Raw genomic sequence first — 15,759 nt, forward strand, 5'->3', positions numbered from 1 at the left:
TTTCTCTTCTATTGGACTGTTATTTTATAATCAAACATCTTGGTCTAATGGAAAAGACTGCCCCTGAATCAATTTACATGAACATTTGTCAATGAGAAACATGTTTAAATAAACATTTAGAGGCAGGAATTGTTAAGCACTTTGCAAAACCTCAAGTGCAAGTGTTGGTTCATTAAAGTTGAAAAAAATGTGTGTGTAGGGGGTGTCTCAGTTAAGAGAGGGATTATTCAAGATACTCTTTGATGAGGTTGGGTTTCAGGTGGGCAGGGACTGCTGTCATAGCTTCAGCTTGGAATGAGCTGAGCAGGAGCTCTCCACGCGTAAGGGTGTGAGTGCCAAGATAACAGACGAGGCAGAATGCAGTGCTCAGGTTGAGTGTAGGGTTTGAGAATAGCCTGAAGATAAGGGACTGCAGTTCCTCTTGCTGCTCCATATGCAAGCACCATGGTCTTGTAGTGGATGCGAGCTTTAACTGGAAGCTAGCAGAGTTTTTTATTGATTTTTTATTTCTATTTCACCTTTATTTAACCAGGTAGGCTAGTTGAGATCATGTTCTCATTTACAACTGTGACCTGGCCAAGATAAAGCATAGCAGTGTGAACAGACAACAACACAGAGTTACACATGGAGTAAACAATAAACAAGTCAATAACACAGTATAATTTTTATTTTATTTTTTTAAATAGTCTATATACATTGTGTGCAAAAGGCATGAGGAGGTAGGCGAATAATTACAATTTAGCAGATTAACCCTGGAGTGATAAATGATCAGATGGTCATGTGCAGGTAGAGATACTGGTGTGCAAAAGAGCAGAAAAGGAAATAAATAAAAACAGTATGAGGATGAGGTAGGTAAATTGGGTGGGCTATTTACCGATGGACTATGTACAGCTGCTGCGATCGGTTAGCTGCTCAGATAGCAGATGTTTAAAGTTGGTGAGGGGGATAAAAGTCTCCAACTTCAACGATTTTTGCAATTCGTTCCAGTCACAGGCAGCGGAGAACTGGAAGGAAAGGCGGCCAAATGAGGTGTTGGCTTTAGGGATGATCAGTGAGATACACCTGCTGGAGCGCGTGCTACGGATGGGTGTTGCAAGAGCAACATCATTGATATATATAGAGAAAGAGTCCGCTCGAGAATTGAACCCTGTGGCACCCCCATAGAGACTGCCAGAGGACCGGACAACATGGCCTCCGATTTGACACACTGAACTCTGTCTGCAAAGTAGTTGGTGAACCAGGCAAGGCAGTCATTAGAAAAACCGAGGCTACTGAGTCTGCCGATAAGAATATGGTGATTGACAGAGTCGAAAGCCTTGGCAAGGTCGATGAAGACGGCTGCACAGTACTGTCTTTTATCGATGGCGGTTATGATATCATTTAGTACCTAGGGCGTGGCTGAGGTGCACTCGTGACCGGCTCGGAAACCAGATTGCACAGCGGAGAAGGTACGGTGGGATTCGAGATGGTCAGTGATCTGTTTGTTGACTTGGCTTTCGAAGGCCTTAGATAGGCAGGGCAGGATGGATATAGGTCTGTAACAGTTTGGGTTCAGGGTGTCTCCCCCTTTGAAGAGGGGGATGACTGCGGCAGCTTTCCAGTCCTTGTCTCAGACGATATGAAAGAGAGGTTGAACAGGCTGGTAATAGGGGTTGCGACAATGGCGGCAGATAGTTTCAGAAATAGAGGGTCCAGATTGTCAAGCCCAGCTGATTTGTACGGGTCCAGGTTTTGCAGCTCTTTTAGAACATCTGCTATCTGGATTTGGGTAAAGGAGAAGCTGGGGAGGCTTGGGCGAGTAGCTGCGGGGGGGGGGGGGGGGGGGGGCTGTTGGCTGAGGTTGGAGTAGCCAGGAGGAAGGCATGGCCAGCCGTTGAGAAATGCTTGTTGAAGTTTTCGATTATCATGGATTTATCAGTAGTGACCGTGTTAACTAGCCTCAGTGCAGTGGGCAGCTCGGAGGAGGTGCTCTTGTTCTCCATGGACTTTACAGTGTCCCAGAACGTTTTGGAGTTAGAGCTACAGGATGCAAATTTCTGCTTGAAAAAGCTGGCCTTTGCTTTCCTGACTGACTGTGTGTATTGGTTCCTGACTTCCCTGAACAGTTGCATATCGCGGGGACTATTCGATGCTATTGTAGTCCGCCATAGGATCTTTTTGTGCTGGTCGAGGGCAGTCAGGTCTGGAGTGAACCAGGGGCTATATCTGTTCTTAGCTCTGCATTTTTTGAACGGAGCATGCTTATCTAAGATGGTGAGGAAGTTATTTTTAAAGAATGACCAGGCATCCTCAACTGACGGGATGAGGTCAATATCCTTCCAGGATACCCGGGCCAGGTCGATTAGAAAGGCCTGCTCGCAGAAGTGTTTTAGGGAGCGTTTGACAGTGATTAGGGGTGGTCATTTGACTGCGGACCCGTAGCGGATACAGGCAATGAGGCAGTGATCGCTGAGATCCTGATTGAATCAAATCAAATTTATTTATATAGCCCTTCGTACATCAGCTGATATCTCAAAGTGCTGTACAGAAACCCAGCCTAAAACCCCAAACAGCAAGCAATGCAGGTGTAGAAGCACGGTGGCTAGGAAAAACTCCCTAGAAAGGCCAAAACCTAGGAAGAAACCTAGAGAGGAACCAGGCTATGTGGGGTGGCCAGTCCTCTTCTGGCTGTGCCGGGTGGAGATTATAACAAAACATGGTCAAGATGTTCAAATGTTCATAAATTACCAGCATGGTCGAATAATAATAAGGCAGAATAGTTGAAACTGGAGCAGCAGCACAGTCAGGTGGACTGGGGACAGCAAGGAGTCATCATGTCAGGTATTCCTGGGGCATGGTCCTATGGCTCAGGTCCTCCGAGAGAGAGAAAGAAAGAGAGAATTAGAGAGAGCATATGTGGGATGGCCAGTCCTCTTCTGGCTGTGCCGGGTGGAGATTATAACAGAACATGGCCAAGATGTTCAAATGTTCATAAATGACCAACATGGTCGAATAATAATAAGGCAGAACAGTTGAAACTGGAGCAGCAGCACAGCCAGGTGGACTGGGGACAGCAAGGAGTCATCATGTCAGGTAGTCCTGGGGCATGGTCCTAGGGCTCAGGTCCTCCGAGAGAGAGAAAGAGAGAAGGAGAGAATTAGAGAACGCACACTTAGATTCACACAGGACACCGAATAGGACAGGAGAAGTACTCCAGATATAACAAACTGACCCTAGCCCCCCGACACATAAACTACTGCAGCATAAATACTGGAGGCTGAGACAGGAGGGGTCAGGAGACACTGTGGCCCCATCCGAGGACACCCACGGACAGGAGAGAAGACAGCGGAGGTGTATTTTGAGGGCCAGTTAGTCAGGATAACATCTATGAGGGTGACCTTGTCTACAGATTTAGGGTTGTACCTGGTGGGTTCCTTGATGATTTGTGTGAGATTGAGGGCATCTAGCTTAGATTGTAGGACTGCCGGGGTGTTGAGCATATCCCAGTTTAGGTCACCTAACAGAAAAAACTCTGAAGCTAGATGGGGGGCGATCAATTCATAAATGGTGTCCACGGCACAGCTGGGAGCTGAGGGGGGTCGGTAGCAGGCGGCAACAGTGAGAGACTTATTTCTGGAGAGATACATTTTTAAAATTAGAAGTTCGAACTGTTTGGGTATGGACCTGGAAAGTATGACATTACTTTGCAGGCTATCTCTGCAGTAGACTGCAACTCCTCCCCCTTTGGCAGTTCTATCTTGACGGAAAATGTTATAGTTGGGTATGGAAATCTTAGAATTTTTGGTGGCCTTCCTAAGCCGGGATTCAGACACAGCAAAGACATCAGGGTTGGCAGAGTGTGCTAAAGCAGTGAGTAAAACAAACTTAGGGAGAAGGCTTCTGATGTTGACATGCATGAAACCAAGGCTTTTTTGATCACAGAAGTAAACAAATGAGGGTGCCTGGGGACATGCAGGGCCTGGGTTTACCTCCCCATCACCCGCGGAACAGAGGATGAGTAGGATGAGGGTGCGGCTAAAGGCTATCAAAACTGGTCGCCTAGAGCGTTGGGGACAAAGAATAAAAGGAGCAGATTTCTTGGCGTGGTAGAATATATTCAGGGCATAATGCGCAGACAGGGGTATGGTGGGGTGTCAGTACAGCGGAGGTAAGCCCAGGCACTGGGTGATGATAAGAGAGGTTGTATCTCTGGACATGCTGGTTGTAATGGGTGAGGTCACCGCATGTGTGGGAGGTGGGACAAAGGAGGTATCAGAGGTATGAAGAGTGGAACTAGGGGCTCCATTGTAAACTAAAACAATGATAACTAACCTGAACAACAGTATACAAGGCATATTGACATTTGAGAGAGACATACAGCGAGGCATAAAGTAATCACAGGTGTTGATTGGGAGAGCTAGCTAAAACAACAGGTGAGACAACAACAGCTAATCAGCTAACACAACAACAGCAGGTAAAATGGCGATGAGTTCGCGGCTGGGGCCGACAGATAAAAAAACAAATAAACAGAATGCAGTACCGTGATTAATGGACAGTCCAGCAGGCATCAGCTATGTAGCCAAGTGATCATAGTGTCCAGGGGGCAGCAATAGATGGAACAGGGAAGCCGCCACTAAGCTGGCGACACGGCGTTTAAAGTTAGTAGCCCTGGGCTAGCAGGAGCGTCTGCTCCAACGGAGGCCGGATGAAGGCACAGCGGATGGAGTATTCGTCGGCAGACCAGTCGTGGTGGTGCGGCGGGGCGCCGTGTCGACAGAGAATCCAAGCCAGATGGCGAAAGAGGTATTGTGGAATTTAGTTTGCTAGCCGGGAGATGTGCCTGGCTCACGGCTAACTGGTGCTAGCTTCGTGGCAGTGGCGTTAGCCACTATATCCAATCGGTAGCAGAGGTGATCCGGTGCCAAGGTCCAGAGTTTACAGCAAGGATCCGGTGGAGTATTGGGCTCTAGCCGTGTATGAGTGGAGTTCGGGTGAACAGCTGAGTAGGCCGGGAGGTGGGCCTCAGGCATAACTTCGGTACTGTGTACCACGGTGAGTGCAAGCTAGCTGTGAGCTAGCTAGCTGCAAGCTGTAAGCTAGCTAGCTGCAAGCTAGCTGTGAAGATCAGAAGTAGTGGTCCAGGGATTACAGCAGGAATCCGGCGTTGTTGTGGAAAGACAGCCCGATACTGGTAGACTAGCGAGTATTATCCAGGCTAAAAACAGGGCTGGTATCTGTGCAGAAGGTAAAAGCCACTAGCAGTGGCTTTTACCAGTGCGTAGGATCGGGGTGACATCAGAAAACTAGGTAAGATACGCAAGTGAGAGTGGTGTTGAGCCTTCCTCAAAGAACTCGGCAGAACAACCCGGCAGGATCATCTTTGTTTTGGCGATGGTCTTAGTTCTGCAGGTGAGACTGCCGCTGACGCTTACATCTACCGCTGAGAAACCAGGTACTAATTGCTGATTGCCTAGGAGAGGAGAAACCATTCCCCCTACAATACAGCCACTGATTACCAAAACAAGTCACAAATTGTCCTGCCCCTTAATAATTGTTTATGTGTCAACAGTCATTACCAAGTTAAGAGCAGTCTACAGTTAACACACCAAGTAGGCTACTGGGAAGATAGGCAGCACTTAAAGTACACCGAATAAAACTATAAATACAACATGGAACAATTTCAAAGATTTCACTGAGTTACAGTTCTTATAAGGAAATTAGTCATTTGAAATAAATTCATTAGGCACTAATCTATGGATTTCACATGACTGGGAATATAGTCATAGTTTGACCACCATTTGCCTCATGCACTGCGACACATCTCCTTCGCATAGAGTTTATCAGGCTGTTGATTTTGGTCTGTGGAATGTGTTCCCAATCCTCTTCAATGGCTGTGCGAAGTTTCTTGATATTGGTGGGAACTGGAAAACGCTGTAGTACACTGATCCTGAGCATCGCAAACATGTTCAACGAGTGACATGTCTGGTGAATATGAAGGTCAATGAAGAACTGGGACATTTTCAGCTGTCAGGAATTGTGTACAGATCCTTGTGACATGGGGCTGTGCATTATCATGCTGAAACATTAGGTGATGGCGGCGGATGAATGGCACAACAATGGGCCTCAGAATCTCGTCATGCCATCTCTGTGCATTCAAATTGCCTTCGATAAAATGCAATTGTATTCATTGTCCGTAGCTTATGCCTGCCCATACCATAACCCCACCGTATCGGTGTTGGGCACTCTGTTCACAACATTGACATCAGCCAACTGCTCGCCCACACAACACCATACACACTGTCTGCCATCTGCCCTGTGCAGTTGACATTCAGGATTCATCTGTGAAGAGCACACTTCTCCAGCGTGCCAGTGGCCATTGAAGTTTAGCATTTGCCTCCTGAAGTCGGTTACAACGCCGAACTGCAGTCAGGTCAAAAGCCTAGCGAGGACGACGAGCACGCATATGAGCTTCCCCGAGACGGTTTCTGACAGTTCGTGCAGAAATTCTTCAGTTGTGCAAACCTACAGTTTCATCAGCTGTCCGGGTTGCATGTCTCAGATGATCCAGCAATTGAAAAAGCCGGAGGTGGAGGTCCTGGGCTGGCGTGGTTACACTTGGTCTGCGGTTGTGAAGACGGTTGGACATACTGCCACATTTTCTAAAACGATGTTGTAGAGAAATGAACATTCAATGCTCTGGCGGACATCCCTGCAGTCAGCATACCAATTGCACGGCCCCTCAAAATGTGAGCCATCTGTGGCGTTGTGTTGTGTGACAAAACTGCATATTTTAGAGTGACCTTTCATTATGCCCAGATTCTTGATATGCCACACCTGTCAGGCAAAGGAGAAATGCTCATTAACAGGGATGTAAACAAATGTGTGCACAACATTTGAGTGAAATAAGCTCTTTGTGCATATAGAACACATATTTTTTTCGGCCCATGAAACAAGGGACCAACACTTAACAAAAGTAACTTTCTGGGGTATCTGTACTTTACTTTGCTATTTATCTCCGACAACTTTTATTTGGCTACATTCCTAAAATAATTATGTACTTTTTACTCCATACATTTTCCCCTGACACCCAAAAGTACTCGTTACATTTTCATTGTTAGGCAGGACATGGAAATTGTCCTAAATCACGTACTTATCAAGAGAACATCCCTACTGCCTCTGATCTGGCAGACTCACTGAAGACACATGCTTCATTTGTAAATTATGTCTGAGTGTTGGAGTGTGCCCCTGGCAAGAAAATGGTGTTGTTTGGTTTGCTTTATGTAAGGAATTTGAAATGATTTATACTTTTACTTGTTATACGTAAGTATATTGTAGCAATTACATTTTCTTTAGATACTTAAGAAAATGTAAAACCAAATACTTTTACTCAAGTCGTATGTAACTGGGTGACATTCACATTTATTCGAGTCATTGTCTATTAAGATATCTTTACTTTTACTCAAGTATGACAAATTGGCTACTTTTTCCCTACTTCACACTAGGATGGTTTTCTGCCATGTTAGGGTATTTCCTTCTGATCTCCAAAATTTGAGTTTGTTTTTATATGGACACAACATCCTTTTAACTCATTTTGGAATGAAGAGACACTTTGACCTGAGGGCCTCAGCTATAAAGAGAAGATATTGAGAGATACATTTTAATAGACTATACAATTTACATAGTTTGATTGAGGCCAGTGAGGAATAAATATTAGCCACTACAAGGCCTATTCTGTGACCATGATTGCATAACCCCTTAGAAGGAAATTGTTTCTGTAATGGCTTTCTTGTGTGGACGAAGGAGAGGACCAAAGTGCAGCGTGGTTAGTGTTCATCATGTTTAATAAAGACGATAAACGGGAACACTACAAAATACAAAACAACAAATGTGGAAAAAACGAAACAGTTCTGTCTCGTGCAGACACACGAAGACAGAAGACAACCACCCACAAAACCCAACACAAAACAGGCTACTTAAATATGGTTCCCAATCAGAGACAATGACTAACACCTGCCTCTGATTGAGAACCATATCAGGCCAAACATAGAAACTAGACACACACAACATAGAATGCCCACTCAGCTCACATCCTGACCAACACTAAAACAAAGAAAACACAAAAGAACTATGGTCAGAACGTGACAGTTTCCCCATATTTGATACATTAATGTTTCTCACCATTGCCATGGAGTTAGTGTTCATTTTGAATGGCTATGTCATTATGTTAGTAACTGTTACTCAACCCTCTCATTTTCATACTATGTTCATGCATGAAAAGATCAAATAGAAATTGAAGATGTCGTCTTGGCCCTGTTTCCTTGTTTTGGACTTGATAAAACTGATCTTTCCTGTGTTTCCTGTTTGATCATTTGAATGATGATAAAACATCATGCATCGTAACATATTTATGGGAGAGGTGTGACATAAGTCAGAAACAAACACCTGATGTTTATAGCAACCTCATTTAGGTCCCATGTAGCTAAGTTGGTAGAGCACGGCACTTGCAATACCAGGGTTCTGTGTTTGATTCCTGCGGGGAACCTGTATGAACAAATATGAACATTTATGCATTCTCTACTGGATAAGAGCGACTGCAAAATAACTAAAATGTAATGTAGGTGTTATGACAGAACATTCAATAAAGTATTTCCAGATGATATATTACAGTTCTGATTTTCTTCATGGGGAATTACTTTAATCTGGCATCCAGACATGCAGGATAGCTGATAACCTACAGGTGGCCTACTACAGCTGACATCACTATGAAAACAACTGTAGCAGCCCAGTGATGAGAGCAGCACTATGGCTCCTCAGATGAATGGCACATGGACATAGTGTGAATGCTGCTAGAGTCAGGGTGTACTGTATAATTCTGCCATTGGCTAAGTCTGCTGTCAATCTCCACCACAATGTCCTCTCAATCAACCTACATTTGAGTTTATCACAGTGCAACCTGATCTGAAAGATGAATTCATAATAACTTGATTTGTAAAGCTCTTTCAAAAATTATGCTCAAAGCAAAGTAACATGTTCTGTTTCCTGGGAAAAAAATACCTCAACCAATGTGCATTCAGGTTTTGCAGGTTTTGTGTGTATCTATGAAAGTGGAACTGACAGTGCTTTAACTACTTTGCGAATATGAAACAAACAAGACAATCATAATATCAGTGAAAAATAACAAATTCCCAGTTTATGCATAAGAGGTTTTTAAAACAGGCAATTTTTTACTCAAAATTGCATGCGTGCGGAAAGTGCGGTAAGATATTGTTGGCAGAATAGACGGATGCAGTTCAATGCATGATTAATACAATTCACCAATACATTTCCTGGTAGTTTCTTGGTAGGTTGTCAATTAATAGCTGGCACAGTACATTGTTTGCTGTTTTCTGCCTCCACCCATTCAGGACGCACTGTATCAGTTTCAATATCTCAAAATGTTGAACAAAAACAGACGACTATAACTAAGGTCTGGTCCTAGGTAGCTCAGTTGGTAGAGCATGGTACGTGTATAGCCAGGGTAGTGGGTTTGATTCCTGCAACCATCTGTAGGTAAAATGTATGCATGCATAAGTAAGTTGTTTTGAATAAAAGTGTCTGCTAAATGGCTTATATATATATATAAATATATATATATATATATGCAGGGAATGTCAATACAATCAAACCAGGAAGGGGAATGATCACAAGTCAGTCATAATGTGGTTAATAAGTTAGCAAACATACAGTTGAAGTCGAAGTTTACATACACCTTAGCCAAATACATTGAAATTCAGTTTTTCACAATTCCTGACATTTAATCCTAGTAAAAATTCCCTGTCTTAGGTCAGTTAGGATCACCACTTAATTTTAAGAATGTGAAATGTCTGAATAATAGTTGAGAGAATGATTTCTTTCAGCTTTTATTTATTTCATCACATTCCTAGTGGGTCAGACGTTTACATACACTCAATTAGTATTTGATAGCATTGCCTTTAAATTGTATAACTTGGGTCAAACGTTTCGGGTAGCCTTCCACAAGCTTCCCACAATAAGTTGGGTGAATTTTGGCACATTCCTCCTGACAGAGCTGGTGTAACTTAATCAGGTTAGTAAGGCCTCCTTGCTTGCACACGCTTTTTCAGTTCTGCCCACAAATATTCTATAGGATTGAGGTCAGGGCTCTGTGAAGGCCACTCCAATACCTTGACTTTGTTGTCTTTAAGCCATTTTACCACAACTTTGGAAGTATGCTTGGGGTCATTGTCCATTTGGAAGACCCATTTGCGACCAAGCTTTAACTTCCTGACTGTTGTCTTGGTATGTTGCTTCAATATATCCACATAATTTTCCTGCCTCATGATGCCATCTATTTTGTGAAGTGCACCAGTTCCTCCTGCAGCAAAGCACCCTCACAACATGATGCTGCCACCCCCGTGCTTCACGGTTGGCATGGTGTTCTTCGCCTTGCAAGCCTCCCACTTTTTCCTCCAAACATAACAATGGTCATTATGGTCAAACAGTTCTATGTTTGTTCCATCAGACCAGAGGACATTTCTCCAAAATCTACAATCTTTGTCTCCATATGCAGTTGCAAACCGTAGTCTGGTTATTTTATGGCGGTTTTGGAGCAGATGCTTCTTCCTGCTGAGCGGCCTTTCAGGTTATGCTGATTTCGGACTCGTTTTACGGTGGATATATATACTTTTGTTCCTGTTCATCTCTAGGAGACAGAAGGTGTCTCTTTCCTGAGCGGTATGATGGCTGTGTGGTCCCATAGTGTTTATACTTGCGTACTATTGTTTGTACAGATGAACGTGGTACCTTCAGGCATTTGGAAATTGCTCCCAAGGATGAACCAGACTTGTGGAGGTCTACATTTTTTTCTGAGGTCTTGGCTGATTTTCCCATGATGTCAAGCAAAGAGGAACTGAGTTTGAAGGTAGGCCTTGAAATACATCCACAGGTACACTTCCAATTGACTCAAAAAATGTAAATTAGCCTAACAGAAGCTTCTAAAGCCATTACATTTCTCAAACTGTTTAAAGGTACTGTCAACTTAGTGCATGTAAACTTCTGACCCACTGGAATTGTGATACAGTGAATTATAAGTGAAATAATCTATATGTAAACAATTGTTGGAAAAATAACTTGTGTCATGCACGAAGAAGATATCCTACCCGACTTGCCAAAACTATAGTTTGTTAACAAGAAATTTGTGGAGTGGTTGAAAAACAAGTTTTAATGACTCCAACCTAAGTGTATGTAAACTTCCGTATGTCAAACAAAAGGCTTGCAAGCTGAAAAGGACACACCAGCGAATATAAATGAGTCATCGACTATATGAAATTACAGCCTTGTGCACTTGCATCGGTGAATTCAGCTTCAACTGCTGCTTTTATGTGTCCCATTTACAGCGCACAGAGGAGTGAAAGGGTACAGACACATGCCATAGTCTTAGCTAGGCTACTAAAATGTTGCAGTCTGGCTTTGGTTTTTAATCTTGCCAATGATAAACCAAAAAATAAAACCTGCAACAAAACATGCAAAGTAGAAATATGGACGTGTACTCCGAGCATGCGCTGACCAGCTGGAAAATGCTTCACTGACATGTTCAACCTGTTCCTGACTGAGTCTATAATAACAACATGTTCCAAGCAGACCACCATAGTCCCTGTGCCCAAGATCACTAAGGTAACCTGCATAAATGACAACCGAGCCGTAGCACTCACGTCTGTAGCCATGAAGTGCTTTGAAAGGCTGGTCATGGCTCACATCAACACCATCATCCCAGAAACCCTAGACCCACTTCAATTTGCATACCGCCCCAACAGATCCATAGATGATGCAATCTCTATTGCACTCCACACTACTCTTTCACACCTGGACAAAAGGAACACCTTCGTGAGAATGCTATTCATTGACTACAGCTCAGCATTCATCACCATAGTGACCTCAAAGCTCACCACTAAGATAAGGACCCTGTGACTAAACATTTCCCTCTGCAGCTGGATCCTAGACTTCCTGATGGGCCATCCCCCAGGTGGTAAGGGTAGGTAACAACACATCTGCCACGCTGATCCTCAACATGGGTGCCCCTCAGGGGTGCGTGCTCAGTCCCCTCCTCATGACTGCATGGCCAGGTTGAGAGCTTAAAGTTCCTTGGTGTCCACATCACCAACAAACTAACATGGTCCAATCACACCAAGGCAGTTGTGAAGAACGCACTACTATGCCTATTCCTATTCCCCCTCAGGAGACTGTAAAGAGTTGGCATGGGTCCTCAGATCCTCAAAAGGTTCTACAGCTGCACCATCGAGAGCATCACTGCTTGGTATGGTTGCATCACTGCTTGGTATGGCAACTGCTCAGCCTCCGACTTCAAGGCACTACAGAGGGTAATGCGTAAAGCCCAGTACGTCACTGGGGCAAAGCTACCTGCCATCCAGGACCTCTACACCAGGCGGTGTCAGAGGAAGGCCCTAAAAATTGGCAAGACTCCAGCCACTCTAGTCATAGACTCTTCTCTCTGCTACCGCATGGCAAGCAGTACCGGAGTGCCAAATCTAGGTCCAAAAAACATCTTAACAGCTTCTACCCCCAATCCATAAAACTCCTGAACAGCTAGTCAAATGGCTACACAGATTATTTGCATTGTCCCCCCTACCTACATATACATATTACCTCAATTACCTTGACTAACCTGTACCACACATTGACTCTGTGCCAGTACATTTAGCATATATTTTAGTTGTTAATCAAATGTATTTGGCGTTGATCAAATGGGTGGGCAGGCAAGATCTCATTCAGATTACAAAACATGGGTTGGGACAAGCAGGCATTGGCAGGCAAGCCGAAGAAGGACGAGCAGGATACTATTCCCCATTGTTTCAGTGCCATGTTGATGACCAACTAGCTTTACAAGTTTGATCTAATATCTAATTATCTAATATTCCCTCATTAGATTTTCTCTCGCTCTGGCTAATATTCATTTTTGATCTTGTTGATGTGCATACGCAACTGAGGTAGAGATAGCCTACCTTTTCATGGTTGTTTGAGCAATAGGACTGTGAAGTTCAAAAATGTAAGAGGACTTCTGTGGTATTTACATATTTGCAGAAATCCATTCATGTGTATCTTGTGGCTTTTGGCAAATGTGTTCTAACGATCTAAAGCTCCTGCTACTTTCAGTTTCTCTTTTCTCGTCCTCCTGGTGTTGACCTCTGCCTATCCTGACTCCAAGCCTGCCTGCCTGACCACACTGCCTGTCCTGGACCCTGAGCCTGCCTGCCGTCCTATACCGTTGCTCCACCTCTGGATTACCGACCTCTACCTGCCTTGACCTGTCGTTTCCGTGCCCCTGTTACAATAAACATTGTTACTTCACACAGTCGGCACTTGGGTCTTACTTTGGTACCTGATATGTTCTCTGTAAGCATTCAAAAAGGGTGCACATGTAAGACTTTTTTGATCTATATAGCATTTTTTTAAATGAAAATGTTATTTCTCTATAATAAAACAAACTATAAATAAGAGAATAGATGATAGTAATCGGTAAAAAGGGTATAGTTATTTTACAGAACATGTTTTTTCAGGGCTACAGGCGGAATGTGAATGAGGAAACAACTGTAGGCCATAATTGCCGACACTGTACTTTCCTGCCAGTAATTTGTGAGTTTAAGGTCTAGATTCAATCTGTTCTGCCCTAACCTGCGATAACCAACAACTGCATAGCAGTGTCATAGTTTTTATTTAGCAGATGTCAGAGGTGTATCTGCATTGGAGCTGTTAAATCAGCAAGTAGCCTTGCTACAAGTTCGAACTGGAATGTGTGTTGTAATCTACTCCTCAATGAGGCTGATATGAGTCCAGATTATTATTTCATTTTGTGACAATGACAAGAGCTGCAGCTCACCGATTTGACAGCTTCAACACAGTTACCTCCAACATTGCCTAAAAAACAAACCATGAAACTGCTATTCAGTTGTCAGTTATTGCTGGTTAGCGGTACAACTGTTTGAATCTAGGCCTGTACTCAAAGGGTGCAACATGCACAAATATTTAGTATCTCAATGTGGTTTCAGAGCATTTCGTATTATTATGTACATAAAACTGACACAACATTTTGTATGATATGTTCCATTTCGTATGGTATGTATTAATTTTCAGGGATAATGTAATTAGCATGCTGACTGCAGGAATGTCTACCAGAGTTGTTGCCATGGAATTTAAGGTCGTTTAGAGAATTTAGCACTATGTCCAACCGACCACAGAACCTCAGACCATATGTAACCAAGCCAGTCCAGGACCTCCACATCTCCACAGCCCAGGACCTCCACATCTGTCTTTTTCACTTGCAAGATTGTCTGAGACCAGCCAACCTAACAGTTGATGAAACTGTGGGTTTGGACAACTGAAGAATTTCTGCACAAACTGTCAGAAACCGTTTCAGGGAAGCTCATTTGAGTGCTCATCGTCCTCACCAGGGTCTTGACCTGACTGCAGTTCTAACTGACTTCAGTACCGGGCAGATGGCAGACAGGGTGTATGGCGTCGTGCAGAGATACCGTGACTAGATCCTGAGGACCATTGTCGTGCCATTAATCTGCCACCATCCCCTGTTTCGGGTGAATAATGCACGGCCCAATTCGCAAGTATCTATACACAGTTCCTGGAGACGGAAAATGTAAAAGTTCTTCCATGGTCTGCATACTCACCAGACATGTCACCCATTGACCATGTTTTAGATACTATGGATTGACGGGTACAATAGCGTGTTCCACTTCCCGCCAATATCCACCAACTTCACACAGCCACTGAAGAGGAGTGAAACAACATTCCACAGGCCACAATCAACAGCATGATCAAATCTATGTGAAGGAGACGTGTCATGCTGCATGAGGCAAATGATGGGCACACCAGATACATACTGGGCAATACACTTGTGACCAACAAATAGTAGTCCCAGTCATGTGAAACCCAAAGATTAGGGCCTAATTAAAGTATTTCAATTGACTGTAACTCTGTAAAATCTTTGAAACGGTTGGATTTACATTTTTGTTCAGTGTATGTAACAATACCAAATTTAACATATCATACTAATTTGTGTGTCCCAGATTTATATGAACTATTTACATCTGGTCTATGAGACAAGTCTGAGTAACTAGTTCCAGAGCCTTTTTGATTTGTGCGAACTTATTCAATATTAAAGTTTGCCGCCTTTGCAAAACAAATGGTTTAGTTGATCATACAAGTTCAGTTTCCTGAGACCTGCAACTTAAAATACTGTGTTGGCTTAAGATACATATTTCCCAGTATGCCTGTAAAGAAGTACCTCGTTTTATTACATGTACTTGTCAAGGACTTGTTTACAATTCAAATATACATTTGATGCATTTAACCAGATACAGCAAAACATCTGGCTATATTTTCATAATTAGTGAGATTGTTGTTCCTGTTTATCTGGTCCTGGTTAGTCAAGATAGAATTGAAACATCTCACTATCTGGTCCAATAATTGGATCATGGCTGAAACAAGAAAGAGTCAACGTGGAATCTAAGTACAACCCTACTTTACAACATTTTAGCAACAGTCATTGTCAATATCACTTGCTATTTCACAACTTGTCTGACTCAGAAGAAGGTTTTGGTCAACTCAAAATGTGAATTGCATGCAACACTTTGCCCAAAAAGTTGGGTGAAGTAAAAAAAAGTTGTGGAATAATTTTTTGTTAGGCCACCTTGAATGTTTTTACAGTGTAACCAACAATTAGCTTGCTGTCCAGCTAGACCTTAGAATCATACT

The sequence above is a fragment of the Oncorhynchus mykiss genome, chromosome 29 (genome assembly GCF_057628025.1).
Source record: "Oncorhynchus mykiss isolate SJ-2025 chromosome 29, ASM5762802v1, whole genome shotgun sequence".
NCBI classification, from domain to species: Eukaryota; Metazoa; Chordata; class Actinopteri; order Salmoniformes; family Salmonidae; genus Oncorhynchus; species Oncorhynchus mykiss.